The 18,190-nt window shown below is 38.8% G+C and overlaps 1 protein-coding gene across 1 annotated transcript in view; it reads left to right on the top strand.

The window, feature by feature from the left end:
- Positions 1-18,190, top strand: part of dlgap4a (discs, large (Drosophila) homolog-associated protein 4a) — a 122,271-nt gene that overhangs the window by 60,371 nt on the left and 43,710 nt on the right. The gene's annotated exons all lie outside the window — the stretch shown is intronic.

Genomic DNA, 18,190 nt, shown 5'->3' with positions numbered 1-18,190 from the left:
ATAATGAAAATCCGGTAACACTTTACAATAACCATCATTTATAGATGGTAAATAGACCATTTATAAATGGTAAACAGATAGTTTATTAATGTTTAATCATCATTTATAAACCATATATAGGCCATTTAGAATGGTGAATAGAAAATGTAATGATGTTGAACTATAATTTATAAATGCCAAATAGATTACTTTACCGTAAACAAACATAATTATTAGTTTATTAATAGCTTTACACTCATTATAAGATTTTTAACACCATATTAATTATGTAAATGATTTCAAAAAGATTCTTATACCTTTAAGAAATTGCTTGAAACCATTTAAAGATTAAATATGTATAGAATTTTGTAAATGGTTAATAATAATTGGTTTATAAACCATCTATAAACATCACTTAGATGGTTATTGTAAAGTGTTACCGAAAATCCTTCTTGCAAATAAAACCATGAGTGTGATGGGCAAATTGCAATCTAAATGTGTGTTTTATTTCTTGCTTGTTGTTCTGTCCCTGACAAAACTGAGTAGCTGAACACCGGTGAGGTGTTGGTGGAGGTGTTAAAGAGGTTAGGATAGAGTCTCATTGTCCTTCCGCGAAGCAATCACAGGGCCACAAGAAGATTGTGTGTGTGTGTGTGTGTGTGTGTGTGTGTGTGTGTTTGGAGGAAAGAGAGGGAGGAGAAAGTGTGCAAATTTACAGTATGTGTGTGTATGTGTGTGTGTGTGACAAACAGAAAGAGCTGGAGAGAGGAGGAGATAAAGAGAGAAATAGGTATAAGAGAGAGGGAGGAGATGAGGGGATGGTGAGAAAGAAGGAAGAGAGGTGGCAGGCAATAAAGCGCCCCATCAATCTGGTAAATGAGTGTCCTTCCAGCAGAGGGTACTCCGGGAAATGCAGCCTGCTTCGTGTTCATCAGTCACAGGTTTAGCACTCATCCGCGCTATCTCACCCTCCGCTCCAACACTTCCTTATCGGAAGAAAGTAGCAACTGAACAAATGCTTCATGTATGGGTCACTCTGCCAATTAGACCCCATTTACTTACAGTATGAACTTGTCCATGTTCTTCCCTGATGGATAAGTCCAGCATTAGTTAGTGAGGTGGCTGTTTTTAGTATCACCCCAAATTACATTTTTGGACCATTTGTATGTCTTTATTATGATATTTAGGTGTTACAGTAAAACACTGTGTGGCTTCTGTTGCCTCCAGTCTGAATACAGACACTGGCAATCCTCTGCATTCTGTTTCTATCTGCGTAGGGCAATTTTGTTTCAGTGTTTAAAACTATAGTAGAAGACATTGTTTTTGTGACAGCACTGCATGTATAAAACTGTTTTTTTTTTCATTTTACAGTGTCTCTGTCAAATATGCGCTACAGAGTAACACTGATTCTCCAGTAAAAGTCTTACATGGATCAAACTGCTGATAATGAATCTACACTAATCAATATTCAATTTTTTAGTATTTTAATCATCCTGTTTAGCACTTTGGTCAGTCAACTGTGGTTGTTTTTAAATGTGCATTTAAATAAATTAGACCTTGACCTTGAATTGCAACTGTGTGTAATTGGAATTATTGCTCTGCACTTCCTCTGGGCTCTACTGAGTGTTTTGGCCCCTTCAGCTCATTATTTTCAGTTAAAAGACTTTGCTGTTTTGGTTCACTCTCACTGACCTGCTCAACCAGATTTCAGCTACAGCATGCAGCTTTTTACAGCTGTATGCTACCTGACAGCAGAAACACAAACACTGCAAAAAAAGAAAAGTTGGGTGAACTCAAAATTTCAAGGCAACAAACTTCGATAAAATTTTAAGTTGGGCGATTAAACTAAATATTTTAAGTTTTGTTTTTGAGTTTGCTCAACTCTGAATTTCTCTGGCACGATTGTAAAGCCTCTATGAATATCAGCTAATGTTGTGAGCACAATTTTGAGTTAGCATTGATACGCTAATGGCTACTCTTGTAGCTGTAACAAGCAGCACCGCTAGCATCAGTTAGCCGCTAGCGTCAGTTAGCCGCTAGCATCAGTTAGCCGCTAGCTTTCGCTAATGACCTAATTTCACAACAAAGAAATAAGAGTTATCAGAACTATTGTCCCTTGTTGTGAACCCCAACTTAAAGATATAAGTAACAACAACTCACAAACTTGTTTTTGAGCAGACAACTGGCTTCATTTGCTGTGCTAACTTACATTATTGCCCTAAATGTCAGTAATTTATATTTCCAAGTTTTACCAAATTAAATCACTGTTTTAGGCCAAAAAATACAAGTTGGCTTTTTTGCAGTGTAGCAGCTTGAGAAAAAGATATTTCCATAAGGAGTTAGTGAACACCAGATCTTACGTTAATCAGGCGATAATGTTGTTCTGTATCAGCTAGACTTGTATTGTTTGCGAGCACTTTGGTCACTCTCCTTTTTAGCTCTGTTTTTGTTCTCCACCATCTGCTGACAGAAATATCTCTTTAGCTTCTAAATACTCCAATATGTCCAACCTGGCAACCTGGGTCTGAGAAGTGACGCTAATGTGGAAGTGCCTTAAACCTGTATTCTTTATAATGGCCAGCAGGGGGCGACTATATTGGCTGCAAAAAGAAGTCAGATTGTATAGGAGTCTATGAGAAAAGTACCCTAAAATGTTTTATCCAAGTTTTTTGTCACATAATTTTGACCCTTTCACAGTTTTTTTCCATTAAAGTTAATTATGACATTTTTTGGTTTCCTAGAAATGTCTTGTTTTGCATCCAGTTACACAAAAACACACTCTCAGACAGGGATACTCAACTTGCTTTACCCCGGGGAGGCATGGCCATCTAATAAACAAACATTAATAATATTTATCAGATACAGTTAATAAGCTCATCTGGTAGAGTGTGTCCCATATATTAAATCTGTGTCTTTAAATAGCAGCCCAGATTCTAACCAACTGCCTTTCTATGTGTGTAGTCCTCTCTTACTACCCCCAGTCCTGTCCATCTGCAGCTGTACTATCCAATAAAGGCAAAAAGCCTTTGAAAAGAATAAAACTGTTGCTTGTTGTGGCCAGAAATGTCACAATGAGAGCAGTGAGAGTAAATAAAATGTTTAGGGCCAAAAAGCCAAAACACTTGTTAAAGTCTCCATGAAGCTTTGTAGAGCTAAGAGGATCTGCAGAGTTGGGTAATAATTATGTGTGCAGCGGGTTCATCAGTACAAGCGACCCCTCTCATAAACATGTGATGCATTGTTAATATAAGTATATCGATTAAAGCTGCTTTAAGGAAAGAAAGGATAATGAGAGAAAACACAGTGTTTGCCTCCATGAACAACATGTAATCCCGGGATTTTAGCTGTCCAACATTCAGACCGTGAACTTATCCAGGAGGAGTTTTGATTGTTCTGTGTGTCAACATAAATCAGCTACGAAGGGAACAGAAGGCACACAAATGTGGCCGCAGATGGACAACTTTCATGAAACTGAAGTCTCTGAGGGGCTTCATATGCATGTTTGGAGAGTTTTTGGGGGCATTCTTTGCTAAATGAAATGTTCTGCATAAATGGAAGCATTTGCAATTTATTTTTGTTCAGAGCAAAGTAGAATGCAGTTGTCAAGGCCAAGCTTTGTTGGTGGAATTGCTTTGTGGTGATCTGATGCTCGGAGCGTAAAGCGAGCCAAGCGTTTGTCATTGTTGTCAAGAGTATTGTGACTCGACCACAGAATCCCATAGCTGTTAGCGGTGATGACAATGTGAGAACCAGTAATACACTTCTGAGATGAATGTTAAGACTCTATTCTGTGCTCACACAATGATGTGAACGCTTGGTGTTGGTGTCAGTCATAGAGTCAGAGAGAAAGAAATCATACAAAGATTAGAGTTTAATGAATGGGGAATGCCGCTGTTTATGTCTGCGCATTGTTTTTTAAAATGCATTTTTGTAAATATACAATATCTACTGGAGGTTACTGTGGTATTGTTCGATGTACTCGGTCTGAATCAGTGCACAAAACCTGAAAGAAACGTATTTTCTGTAATGCTGAAGAAAATGAAAAATTAATTAGTGAATTAGTGCTTCACATTGTTGTTAATTTGTATCTTAAATCGACATCTTTGATTAATAAACCATATGGCTATTAAACAAGTGAAAATTACCTTCAAGTTAAGATAAAACAATTAGAAAATAAAATGAAACCACCAACAAGAGCTCACTGCTTTGATTTAACATGATATTCACTCATTAAGGCCTCCTATAGCTCATATGAACCTGGTCTCACAGAAATCTGTGAAATAGCCACGGATTTCGCATAACTCAAAATCCGTGGAATAGCCACGGAATCGCTCAAATTTCCGTGAAACTGACACGGATTTCGCTACAATGCAGGTTAATGACAGTCATATCCCCTGGCTATTGGTTTGTTCCAAGTCATGTGACTTTCAAGGTCCCAGCGGTCAGAACAAAAAACATGGCGGACAGTTCTCTCATTTTTAGTGAAAAAATTAATATTTTGACTTTGTTTCTGCATAAAAATGGATTTTGATCACATTTCTAGCGAGAAATATATGTTTTATCTTCTAAATATTCACTCAGTGAATGTACATAACCACTTTGTGGTGAAGATCTCGCCAGAAAAATATGACTGTCATTAACTTGCATTGTAGCGAAATCCGTGTCAGTTTCACAGAAATTTGAGCGATTCCGTGGCTATTCCACGGATTTTGAGTTAAGCGAAATCCGTGGCTATTTCACGGATTTCTGTGAGACCATGTTGCTCACATGATGGACAAAGTTTGAGAGTATACAGACACTCTAATCATCAGGATCCATCTCCTGTGTGGCAGTGAACATTCACCACCAGCAGCTTTAACTGTAGAGAAATGTAAAACTGCTGCAGCAGCAACTTCCCGACCTTACACTGACCTATAAAGGTTAAGCTGATGGGCGTTCAATAAGGTTCAAACGGAACTTCTTCAGTCACTTAGTGACGTCAGTTCACGCAGATGTCTGGGCTCGTTCAAAATGTTCCGCTGATAACAGTAATTTGCTGGATGCCGTGATTGCTTTTAACAATTGCTGTGATCCTGTGGCCCACACACCTATCCACAGCCCACAGTGTCTGTGTCTGTGCCCAGCAGCAGGCTCAGGGAGACAAGAGTACCCAGGGGACGGGCCCAGCTCAACACTCTGTCCTACAGCGTTGAACAGTCCCACAGGGAGGGACTCTCACTTCCCCGCTGCTTTTCTTTTTAAAGCTGCCACACTGGACCATCTGGCTGCAGATGAAGCCTGCCCTTAGCTTTGGTCCCTTCAGCTCCTGTTATATCTTTCAAGTGAATTTAAATTGTTTTTGTTGTGAGGTTTTTTTTTTTGTCCTCTACAAGTTAACTGTCTGTTCTGTAAATCTATCTGCTATGAGAAACCAAATAGGGAGAGATTTATATTTTAGATCTTTCGGTTTTATCATGGTGCTTATTATGGCATTAAATGGTCACTTTGGCCATTTGTTGTCTGTCAGTGTAGATGGAGAACATGTTTGCATACAGCCAATCAAATTGGCAAAAAAAAGCCTATCTCCTATGAGAAACCAAATTTTTCAGTTTTCAGTATTTTTGTAATGAATTCGACACAGGAAGTGCCCACATTTCAAGTATACTTTTGCTGAAGGAGTACTTTCGAGTCACCTAAGAGATTAACTGATACTCGGTGATATGCAGAAAAATAAATACCAAAATATCGATATTGTGGTGATATTTTTGGGTTGCCTATTGGTGCTTCCACAAAATATTTACACAATGAGAGTTTTGATAAATAACCAACCTGGTCTCACAGAAATCCGTGAAATAGCCACGGATTTCGCTTAACTCAAAATCCGTGGAATAGCCACGGAATCGCTCAAATTTCCGTGAAACTGACACGGATTTCGCTACAATGCAAGTTAATGACAGTCATATCCCGTGGCTATTGGTTCGTTCCAAGTCACGTGACTTTCAAGGTCCCAGCGGTCAGAACAAAAAACATGGCGGACAGTTCTCTCATTTTTAGTGAAAAATCAATATTTTGACTTAGTTTCTGCATAAAAATGGATTTTGATCACATTTGTAGCGAGAAATATATGTTTTATTTTCTAAATATTCACTCAGTGAATGTACATAATCACTTTGTATGTTGGAATAGCCACGGGATATGACTGTCATTAACTTGCATTGTAGCAAAATCCGTGTCAGTTTCACGGAAATTTGAGCGAATCCGTGGCTATTCCACGGATTTTGAGTTAAGCGAAATCCGTGGCTATTTCACGGATTTTGAGTTAAGCGAAATCCGTGGCTATTTCACGGATTTCTGTGAGACCAGGTTGTAAATAACTTAGCAACTGAAAGCAAAAAAGAGAACTGCTAGAACAGTCTGGTAAATAAACAAAAATTACATTACACACTGACAATATTACAATGTTTAATCTAAGACAATATCTAGTCATATGATATTGATATATTGCCTAATTGTCTTTGTCCTGTTATATCTTTCAAGTGAATTTAAATTGTTTTTGTTGTGAGGTTTTTTTTTGTCCTCTACAAGTTAACTGTCTGTTCTGTAAATATATCTCCTATGAGAAACCAAATAGGGAGAGATTAATATTTTAGATCTTTTGGTTTTATCATGGTGCTTATTATGGCAATAAATGGTCACTTTGGCCATTTGTTGTCTGTCAGTGTAGATGGATTACATGTTTCCATACAGCCAATCAAATCTCTGCATTCAGCAGTAACATTCTGTCATAGGTGGAAGGTCACAGCCAGGCAGCAGCCTGCAACACAAGATGAGAATCAGACAAACAACAACCAACATTAGCTTTCCTGCTGCTAACACACAAACATGAACATGTCATGTCCTGCACCTTGTCGAATGAGCGATCAAAGAAACATTCAACTGGTAAAAGTGCGCTGCTAATGTCAGTTTACAGGCTAGATACCTAGCTTAGTTGAATCCATAGACTGTATATCACATTAAATAGCATATAAACATACATGCACATGTCACTTAAGCTCGTAACTGGAGGGTCGCTCGTTTAAATCCCAGGAAGGACCGGTCATGGGCTGATGTGCACTGTAAAAAATGTTTGTAGAAATTAAAGTAAAACACTGTCAAATTGCATCAGGAATGGGGCGTAAAATTAAAAATTGTGTGTCACCGTAGTAGGCACTTTTAATTACCGTAAATCAAGGAATAGCACAATTTTTACTTTTACTGTCATGAACTGTAGGAAACTCACAGTTCTGCTGTAAAAATATAACATTTTCATGTAAAGTTAATGGAGATTTGCTATGATGTGTGAATGAATGACACAATTACCCTAAAAATAACTAGAATATTCAGTCTAAATTAGTTTTTGCTGATATTTAAATTTAAAGTAGAAAACCCCCTCACTGTATTTTTTACGGTGAAGTTCTGGCAACCACAGCTGCCTGTAATTTACCGTAAATTTAACAGATTGTTTTTTTACAGTGTGCCCTTGAGAAAGGCACCTAAGCCCCATAATGTGCTGCCCACTGCTCCTTTCATGGTTTAATTTCCCCGTTGTGTGATTAATAAAGGAATACTTTAATCTTAACACATGCCCATGACATGTCCGCTACAGTTCTGGTTTGTTTATTTTTCCTGTGGCTCCCCTGCTGATGCTCAGCCTGCCAGCGGCTGTCAATGAAACACAGACACCGACACACCCCTCAAGCCAGCAAAGATGGAAATAGGCATTTCTGATATCTCCCCCAAATACCTTTTTTCCCCTTTAAAAATATATTTAAAAACCCATAAATATTACTTTAAACATATTGATATTGCTTTTGATTGCAAATGAATGACTAAATGTGATTATGATTTGACTCTTTGTCAATAAACATACACTACTTGTCAAAAGTTTTAGAACACACCAACTTTTCCAGAATTTAATTGAAAATGATGCAGTTTAATGTCTCAGTGTACTCTGAAATTAATGCACATTTGCAACATTTAAAATTCTTTATTGAGCATAATAGTGTTTTGAAAGTAAAAAAAAGATTCAAAATCACATTTTATGTTGGACTAAAGGACTAAAAAAAGACACAAAATGACCAAAAAAGACACCAAAAGACACAAAATTACTAAAAAAGACACAAAATGACCAAAAAAAGACAAAATTACTTACAAAGACATGAAAAGGATTCAAAAATGGACAAAATAGCCCAAGACTCCATAGAGTTAAGTTGTTAACCCATTTCTTGTTCCCTGAAAAAGGCCTACTTGTATAATTTTGAAATGTACATTATTTTTCAGTTTTGGTTAAGCTTACCTTTTTTTATTTACCTCTGGCAGTTCACCACTTACCTTTGTACCCTTTCAAGCTGTTCATTTGACTTGAACTGCTTGAATTTCAGTAAAAAACTGGAAAAATTGGGGTGTTCTAAAACTTTTGACCGGTAGTGTATATCTAGTTATTATTAAAAATTAAGATACTGATTTCTATACTCTAGGCTAATCTGAATTAAGCAGGCTCACTATAACTCTGTTACTCTTGTCCCTGATGCTGACAGCTTCACTGAGCAGACTCTCAGTTAAAGTGCTCCACATGCACAGATCTCAGGTGCTTGTCTTCTCTTTTTCTTTATCAGCCAGGCTATACTCTTCGATTGCCTATGGGGGCAGAATTACTGATATAATTGCTTGACTAGATCTTTTCTTTTTGGCCAGAAGAATTTTGCGCCTTTGGCCAGTGCTGTTGCCATAGTAACAGCCTGTAGGCTTATGGATAGTGTAGTAATAGGCATATCAAACCAACTGAAGTGCAATTCCAGCTGGAATATTAGCATATATACAGTATATGTGTATAGGAGGCGGTCATAACACAACCCTGTAATGTAGTTTAAGTGTAAAAAAAAAAAAAAAAGGACCAGCAAAACTCCAGTCCATTCATAGTTTAGTGATCCATTATCGTATAATTCCTACAGTCTTTACAATAGGGAAAACACTTTCAGAGCCAGCAGTATCCCCTGTGTAGTACTTTATATTGGATTTAAGTCTGACTGCCGACTGAAACCTTATTATTTTAGGCTTTTATTCTATTCTATTCTTTTCTTTAAGCTTTGATCATAAAAGGCTTTTTCTTTCATAATGAATCTGCTCTCCCTTTCATCACTGGGGAAGTTAAATAAGTAGATGCTCTACTGTACTATCATCCCAGTGTGTTGGCATGCATATCATGAGCTGAGAGTTTATATACTCAGAGTGAAGACGAGCCAAGCTGGTGTGTAACACAGTTTGAGTTACATTTCCTCTTACTGCTCCTAATGCACAATGTCTGTCAAAATATATCCATCGATACACAATATTTGAAATTGTTTAAATAGTCATTTTCTGCTGTATTGATAGACAGGTGCACTTTTGCTCTTTCTTCTCTTCGACAGTGAGTTGACACACACACACACACACACACACACACACACTCCTGTAGTGCCCACATAGCTAGTGCTGTCTTCTCGTCACTTGTGTCTTCGCTCTGGTAGAATAACATAGTTTGTGGGTTTTGTTATGGTGTTAGCTCTTTAATGATGATGTTATGTTCAATAATTTGCAGATTAAGGCTACGTTTACACAAGGACGGTCTGAACAGAAGACACAAAAGTGGCGTCTCGTCTTCACTTTTTATTCCTCGTTTAGACGAGCATTTTCAGGAGGAAATCTGCTGCACACGGTGACGCAAAAGTGTGTGAAATTGGATTGTATGCAGCCAGGCGGCATCACTTAAAGCCATAAGAGCATCTTTGGGCATGCAGAAGTTTTCACGCCACACATTTTCATCAGCTACTCCTTCCACAAAGTTCTCCACCATCACTAGATCTCCCAGGTCTCGTTCACAGCCGTCTGGCTCGCCTCCGACCAATTGCTGCATCCAGAATGTGATGGAGGTAATTCCAGATCCTTCTCTGTTCACTAATACTATCTGTACATATCCTGTACATTTGGTGGAAAGACTCCTGGAAGTTTATTAGAGCTGCCAGAGCAGCTTGAAGGTCCGACGCATGGAAATAATCCCACGTTTGTTTATTTCCTGTACTGGAGCATGTATGTGACGTAAACACATACGTGACGTGAGCAGATCAGATCAGAGTTTTGTGTCTTGTCAGTGTAGACGACACGCTACGGAGGAGAGGATTTAACTTTTCCACTTTGGAAGGTGGTTTCAGATTTTTGCGTCTTTAAGCCCCCAAAACGCCGTCACCGTCTAAACGAAAGGCACTTCCGATAAAATATTTTGGCGTTTTTACCCGCGAGCGTCCTCGTGTGAACGGGGCCTTAGTTCACACACTTAACTGTATTCTAGCTCTGCATGTTGTCTTCATCCGATGAGTTGGACTACATTTTCATAACAACCTTACATGACTTTCGATAAACTACACACTCACTACACACAACCAATGGCTCAGAGGTACATTTTCTCCCTGGTATCAAATATTGATATTTTTTCAGGTGTTCTATGAAGGTTATAAATTCCACTTTGTAACACAATACTAGTCTGTCCACTGAAATCTAAAATGCTGCAGGAAAAACAACCAGACCTTGGATACATTTATACTGTTTGTTGGATAATGTATCTACTTCTTCCAAGTAGCAGGGAAGAAAGCAAAAGTGTTAAAAAAAAAATCTGTGTACCATAGACTTAACCTCCAGCTGCTTGAGCTTAAAATATAGCAACTAAACCCACAGAAAGATGTTCTATTTTCACTTTGCCTGCTCCATAGGCTTAGCCACTCATCTCAGTTGCAAGATGACAGCATAGTCAAGGATAAATTAGTCTGACACGGCGCTGGCTAAACGCTGCCCATCATGCTCTGTCTTGGTTGCTGCCGTTGAGCCACGTTTACTCTGCTTCACGTCCCTTGGTGTCAAGCACGCATGGGATCACAGACCAGCTGGAGAGCGCTGACTGATGAGCTTTGTCAGCAGCGAGATGGCAGCAGCAGCGACGGAAGTCCTCCTAGAACTCTCCCAAGATGGAGCCATGGTGTGTCATCTGTGAGACGTGCACTGAGGAGTATTTAGTGTTTACCTTCACTCCATCATCTCTGCACAAGCTAACAGGTTTCAACAGAGCGTACTTCATAATATCAGTTTGTGAAAGATGATGGTTGAAGCACCCACCAACCAGGGCTCCCAGTGTCAGAATTTATCAAATAGGGGTGTCACGCTGGTTCACCGGGCAAGCGCATACTATTAAGGCAGGGGTGTCAAACTCAAATACACAATGGGCCAAAATTTAAAACTTGAATAAAATCGCGGGCCAACATTGAACAAATAAACATTTTAATATATACCAAACATGTTTTGCTTTAACATTAAATATGGAACCAGCAACGCTTATAAACATACAATATATAACTAAATAGTGCAGACATGCAAAATCAAATTTCTAATAAAAAACACATCAATGTCATTCATTTATTAAATAAAAATTAAATAAAATTCGTATGACTCTTTTCTATTTGCATCCTTCTGATTTAAATATCAAAATAAAGTTTTTCAACAGGTTAATACATTTAAAAATAAAATAACAATAATAAATCTAGTATTAGTGTTAAATGCGCCGTATAATACCGGCGGGTCAGCTTTTATAGTACAATAATAATATAATAATTTGGTATTGCCTCCCGGGCCAAATAAAATTACACTGCGGGCCAAATTTGGCCCACGGGCCAGAGTTTGACACCCCTGTATTAAGGCTTAGTCCATGCAATGCAGTGAGCCCTGGTTCGAATCTTGCTCGGAGCCCTCTCCTGCAGGTCTTCCCCTCTGTCTCCTTCTTTCATTCTGGATCTCTTCCACTGTTAAATAAAGGCCCAAAAAAAAAAGGAATTGGTCAGAGAATTTTTGCTCCCCTATTAGATAATGTGTTTGCAAAATACTTGCTCCAGATTTTGTAAGATGCTTGATGACCAGAAAGCTCACCACACCTCTGGCCAATAATAAGGAGCTGGTGGAACCCAATGTCCATGATGACACAACAGGCAACAGGCTGGATCTGGACCTGGTGGCCTTCATAGAAAGACAGATTAATAAATTGACCAAGTATGTTGCTGTTGATAGCATACTGTATATATGTAGATATATGATGCATTACAGCCTTGGCATTAGTCATTGTTTGACTAATCTCTATATCTGCATATAAATGCAGAACAAGTGTTGACCAATCACATTTTAGCGGGCAGGTCAACAGTCCAACTATAGAACAAAATTTACATTTACATTTACATTTAGTCATTTAGCAGACGCTTTTATCCAAAGCGACTTACAGGAAGAGTAAAAGCAAACAATCAAGGTATCGTGCAATAAGAGCTATTAGTGCTAGTGACAATTCTTTGAAGAGTAGACTTATCATGTGGTCTAGGAGAGAAGATGCTCTCTGAGGAGCTGGGTCTTCAGGAGTTTTTTAAAGGTAGAGAGGGACGCCCCTGCTCTGGTAGGAACTGGTAGTGTGTTCCACCAGCGGGGAACAAGAAATGCAAAGAGTCTGGATTGTCTTGGACCAACGGGGGGCAGAGCCAGGCGCTGTTCATTGGAAGAGCGCAATGGTCGTGAGGTAGCATATGTCTGAATCAGGGCGTTCAGGTAGGTAGGAGCAGTACCGGAGACAACTTTGTAGGCCAGCATTAGAGATTTGAATTTGATGCGAGCTGCAACAGGTAGCCAGTGGAGCTCAATGAGCAGCGGAGTGACATGTGACCTTTGTGGCTGGTTGTAGACCAGGCACGCCGCCGCGTTCTGGATCATCTGGAGCGGTTTTACTGAGCAGGCTGGCAGGCCTGTCAGGAGGGCATTACAGTAGTAAAATTGGTCGAAATGCAGTCTCAGACCAATTAGCTATCCGATGATGACTTTGCTTTTTGAGTAACTTAGCTAACTTAGTTGAATGTAAGCCAACTACTTAACAAACAATCTGGTTGTATAATGGCCGGAGCATCTTTGCCTGGATAGTTGTTATCCAGATATCTGCTGATCTGAAGCCCAATCTTTGTCACAGTGATAGCCGATGGGTTCCGTGGTTGTTTGGCTGGAAATGATCACAACACAAGAGAAAAGATCTCAGAGCGTCCCTCTTCCTTACCAACACATCATTCTTAAAGGAGGCAGCGTTGACATGCCATGTTGCCTTGACAGCTGCATCCTCCAGACATCTTCTTACTGGTACAAAGACAAAGCATGTTTATGCCTAAAAGGAGAGACGAGTTCAGAACCATGGCCTTGCTCATCGTGCCTCTCTCTAGCCCCAGAACTGTCCTAGCGCCAGCTCAGCTGGCAGAGTCAGCTTACCCTGTGACCAATGCTCCCCCCGCTGAATCTCCATAGTCCTGAGGGTCTTGCAGCCTGCTCTCACAGCTGGTGGAAAAGAGGGCCTGTCAGGTCAACCAGTGGCAATGACTCTGTTCAAAATGTTTTTTGAATGTGTCTAATGCCCAGGAAAGGTTTCTGTTACTTTTCAGTATTTTTGTAATGAATTCAACACAGGAAGTGCCCACATTTCAAGTATAGTTTTGCTGAAGGAGTACTTTTGAGTCACCTAAGAGATTAACTGATACTTATCTGATGTATGACACAATTTAGGAACATGGTCTCACAGAAATCCGTGAAATAGCCACGGATTACGCTTAACTCAAAATCCGTGGAATAGCCACGGATTCGCTCAAATTTCCGTGAAACTGACACGGAAATTTCGCTACAATGCAAGTTAAAGACAGTCATATCCCGTGGCTATTGGTTTGTTCCAAGTCACGTGACTTTCAAGGTCCCAGCGGTCAGAACAAAAAACATGGCGGACAGTTCTCTCATTTTTAGTGAAAAAAATCAATATTTTGACTTAGTTTCTGCATAAAAATGGATTTTGATCACATTTATAGCGAGAAATATATGTTTTATTTTCTAAATATTCACTCAGTGAATGTACATAATCACTTTGTATGTTGGAATAGCCACGGGATATGACTGGCATTAACTTGCATTGTAGCGAAATCCGTGGCTATTTCACGGATTTCTGTGAGACCATGTTGCAATTTAGGGCTGGGCGATATGCAGAAAAACAAATACCAAAATAACAATATTGTGGTGATATTGTTGGGTTGCCTATTGGTGCTTCCACCAAATATTTACACAATGAGAGTTTTTATAAATAATCATCAGTAATAATAGAAATAATGACTTTGCAACTGAAAGCAAAAAGAGAACTGCTAGAACAGTCTGGTAAATAAACAAAAATTACATTACATACTGACAATATTACAACGTTTAATCTAAGACAATATCTAGTCTCATATATGATATTGATATATTGCCTAATTGTCTTTGTCTCCTCTGGCACTATTCTCTTACAGATGGAAAACTAAAGGTGATTTTAGCATCCAAACTTGATTAAAAAATCCTGAGTTTAACCTCCTGATTGATGACGCACCACTTACATTTACTCAACACGAAATTACCCCAAGAAAGATTGTCAGGTTTTAATGTTGCCAGAACACTCTATACACCAGAAAGATTACACAATTACATCCAGGCTTTTCAGGGCACCTTCAATGACATATCAGTTAGAAATAGAATATTACCTTACAAATGGACAGTAAGAGATATTATCAGAGGGCGAAGCCATTTTCTTTTACAGACCCGGCCAACGTGTGCACATCATTCTATCTTTACAATTTAAATGGACGCATAGGCCGGGGGTTGGAGTACATACTGTACCTACTCTCCTTCTGTGGGGAGGAGGTGAAATATGCTGGTGATGTGTTGGTGGTCAGGGTTAGGGCATGGCAATAAGGCAAGCTTCGGGCTTATTCACTTGTTTCCATTTTTTATCTGTGTATCAGTATTTTATTTTTTTTCAACAATATTTTATTGTCATAACAATGGACGGTGTACAGTTATGGATGTGCAGTTATGGATGTACAGACATTTTTGTAGTTTACAGTATTCCAACCGCCCTTCCCCCCACTCTACCCTCCCATCTACCCCTGTTTTGACCCCTCCATTAATACATAGATTACATAAAATAAAAAATATTAAGATAAAAGGACAGTTCAGCAAACAGACATTAGGTAATACAATAAAATAAAAATAAAATAAATTAATTAAGAGCAATAACAAATAAAACAACCCAAATACAGTAAAAAAAAATAAAATAAAAAATAAAAAAATAAAAATTATATTTATATATATACATATAGACACACATACACATATACATATATATATACATATACACATATATATACACACATACGCATCTTGCATTAACAGATAAACGGTTGTACTTGTTCCAGTTGAACGGACTTTGTTTACTGACCATGCAAGCCCCCATCTAATTAATGTTATCAGTATTAAAAACAATTTCATGTTGTGCTGAAGGACTGATGGACAGCACCATCTACACTGTCGTACCATATTAAGAACGAACACTGCTATATATTCAGTACTAATGGTTATAAATGTGATTCTGTGGCTTCTTCTGATCCTGCTACTTCCATCGCTGGCTAAACAAGCTTTGATGTTCCATCTAATTAGACCACTTTGCAGCACTTTTTACAAGAAAAAAAAAACTGCTCCTATTTAATATGACCTTGCTGTAATCAGCTCAACGGCCTCTGCTTCTGTTTAAGTGTCGCTCTTAATGGACAGATCTGCTCCTCCTCTGCTCTGCCCTGTCTGACCACGACTGCTCTGCCTGGTCATGTGCAGTACACACTCAATCCTAAATCCTGATACTGTTGGATGCTCTAATCCCTTCACATTACGGAGAGCAAAACAGCATATTAATTTTATTTTGTTTTGAGTGCCGGGGCCAATTTGGGCAGCTAGGGACAGCTGCTGTGCTGCTGCCCTGATCTTGCCTCCCATAGGATTTACGTGGGACTATCTCTGAGAAATCCGTTTAATATGACACCGCGGGCTAGAATATGATGAAGCTGTTGTGGTTTATGGTAATGCAACTGCAAACCCCCAGTGCAGAAATATGTTGCTCTTTATATTTACACCATAGGTCAACTTTCAGGGCACATTTATTTTTAGATTAGCCTTATTTTTTATAACTAATGTTGTCCGTATCATATTCACTGTCATCAGTAATCCTTTTGGTCTTCATGAAGAACACAAAGCAGAAAATCTTTATTTTACTGTATGTTCACATGATTAGATGGTTTAAGGTCACTGTCCTGCTGCATATTGGAGAAAGTCCAGTCCTACTCTGGGGTCAGCCAGCATTGAAAGAGATAAACCACACACAGCTCACAATCAGACGGATAGATTTAATCCAGCCCGCAAAGAATTAACCCCAATGGTTTGAAAGTGGGTTAGAAATGCAAAGGGCTATTAAGATACGGTTGTGCAGAGCATGATGCCAGACAGCAGATTAGTTTAAAACTCAAACAAAGCTAAAACAAAGCAATTGTACTATTTCCTGTGGTATTGTCTGCGTTGCCTTTTCCGTTTCCAGAGAAGACTGAAGCATTTCCTCTCTAAGCCCAAGCCCCCGGGACTATTAAAGCTTTGACAGCATTTTAAACGAGCACTGGTGGAGGATTCACCGTGGCAGCTACTAACCAATAGCATGCAATAACTCCCAGGGGCTGTGCTGAATGTATGGGTAGCGTGTTTTTACAGTGTAGACACTGGGCTGTGCATGCTTAGCATGCATGACACAACAGCACATGACTGCAGAGGTTAACGCATAACACGCAGCTTATTGGGTGCTTTATGTCTTGTTTCGCCTGAGACCAATACAGTGTCAAAGTCATTTTGTCAGGGAGGGAAGTTCACAGCCCTCAACAACACCCACCCTGCAGCTTCTGCTATTGTTCTGCTCTATGAGACAGAAACACGGAGACACACACATTCAAAACATGTGACATCTTTTCAAACCTAGAATCTGCCTTTTGCTCATAGGCCTATTTTCTTATTAATAGTTTAATCTTACTAGAAAGTCACAGTAATGATTTTCCACATCCCTACATTCATCATTCATGGCTATAAAACAATATAAGGATTACAGCCTTTCTTTAAATTAAACCCATAAATGTTAACCCTTCTATTCAGCTCTCCCGTGCATTCAATCTTGCAGAGTCACTGAAGTGGATCTCTGTGGTCAGGCGGTGCAGCCGAAGTGCTGGCACAAGATGTTACCAAATGAAAACATGCAGAAAGGAACCAGCAGCAGTACAGTGAGGATGGTAAATGGCCCTCGGGAAATGTGCAACCTCTCTCTCTCTAATTACACTTCAGTGCGTGCAATGGTGAACGAGGGAGAGCGGTGCATTGGGATCGCTTTAATGGGCAAAGCACTGATGAGAATCCTACGAACGCCAAATGCTCCTCTGCTCTGAATATTTCAGCAGGATTCACATTTTGAGAGCAACATCCCTCATGTTCAACAATGTAAAAGGAAGATGCTTTCAGAATTTGGAAGATGCGCTTGCATGCCATCAACAAAGTTCTCTCAGTGCTCTGACAACACAGTTAGTGAATGAGATGAGCAGGTGTTTTGGATAGCTTCTACCTACAGTAAATACAGGGAGCAGTACGAGAGCTGTCAGCTGCTCCAGCTTGTGCTGTTATGTTGAGTCCTCCATCTGTTCGACTAGATTTTTCTTTCCTATATTCTTACTGCACCACTCTAAATGCAACATACTCAAAACCAGAGACAGAAGGTAATTACATTCACTGAGTACTGAACTTAAGTACAATTTTGAAGTGCTTGAGTTTTCCTTTCTTGAGTACTTCTATTTTATACAACCATATCATTCTACTTTGTGGGTTTTTTTTTTTTACTGCATTTACATTGGCAAGAAAAAGAATATAAACTCTTTGAAATAAAAAGGTTTGTAGAAATAACAGTAAACACTGTCAAATACATCAGAAATAGGGCATAAAATGAAAAATTGTATATCACTGTATTAGACGCTTTTAATTACCGTAAATCAAAGAATAGCACAAAACTTTGACTTTTTTTCTGTCATAAACTGGAAGAAACACACAGGTTTTAGGTAAAATATAACATTTTCATGAAAAATTTGTGGAGAAATACCATGATGTATAAATTAATGACACAATTATCCTAAAAATACCATATCATAACCATATCATTCTACTTCACTACATTTACAGAAGAATATATTGTGGGTTTTTTTATTTTTTTACTGCATTTACATTGGCAAGA

The sequence above is a fragment of the Centropristis striata genome, chromosome 5, assembly GCF_030273125.1.
Source record: "Centropristis striata isolate RG_2023a ecotype Rhode Island chromosome 5, C.striata_1.0, whole genome shotgun sequence".
NCBI classification, from domain to species: Eukaryota; Metazoa; Chordata; class Actinopteri; order Perciformes; family Serranidae; genus Centropristis; species Centropristis striata.
The sequence above is the reverse complement of the archived record's forward strand: the minus strand, read 5'-3'. Positions and strand labels throughout refer to the sequence as shown.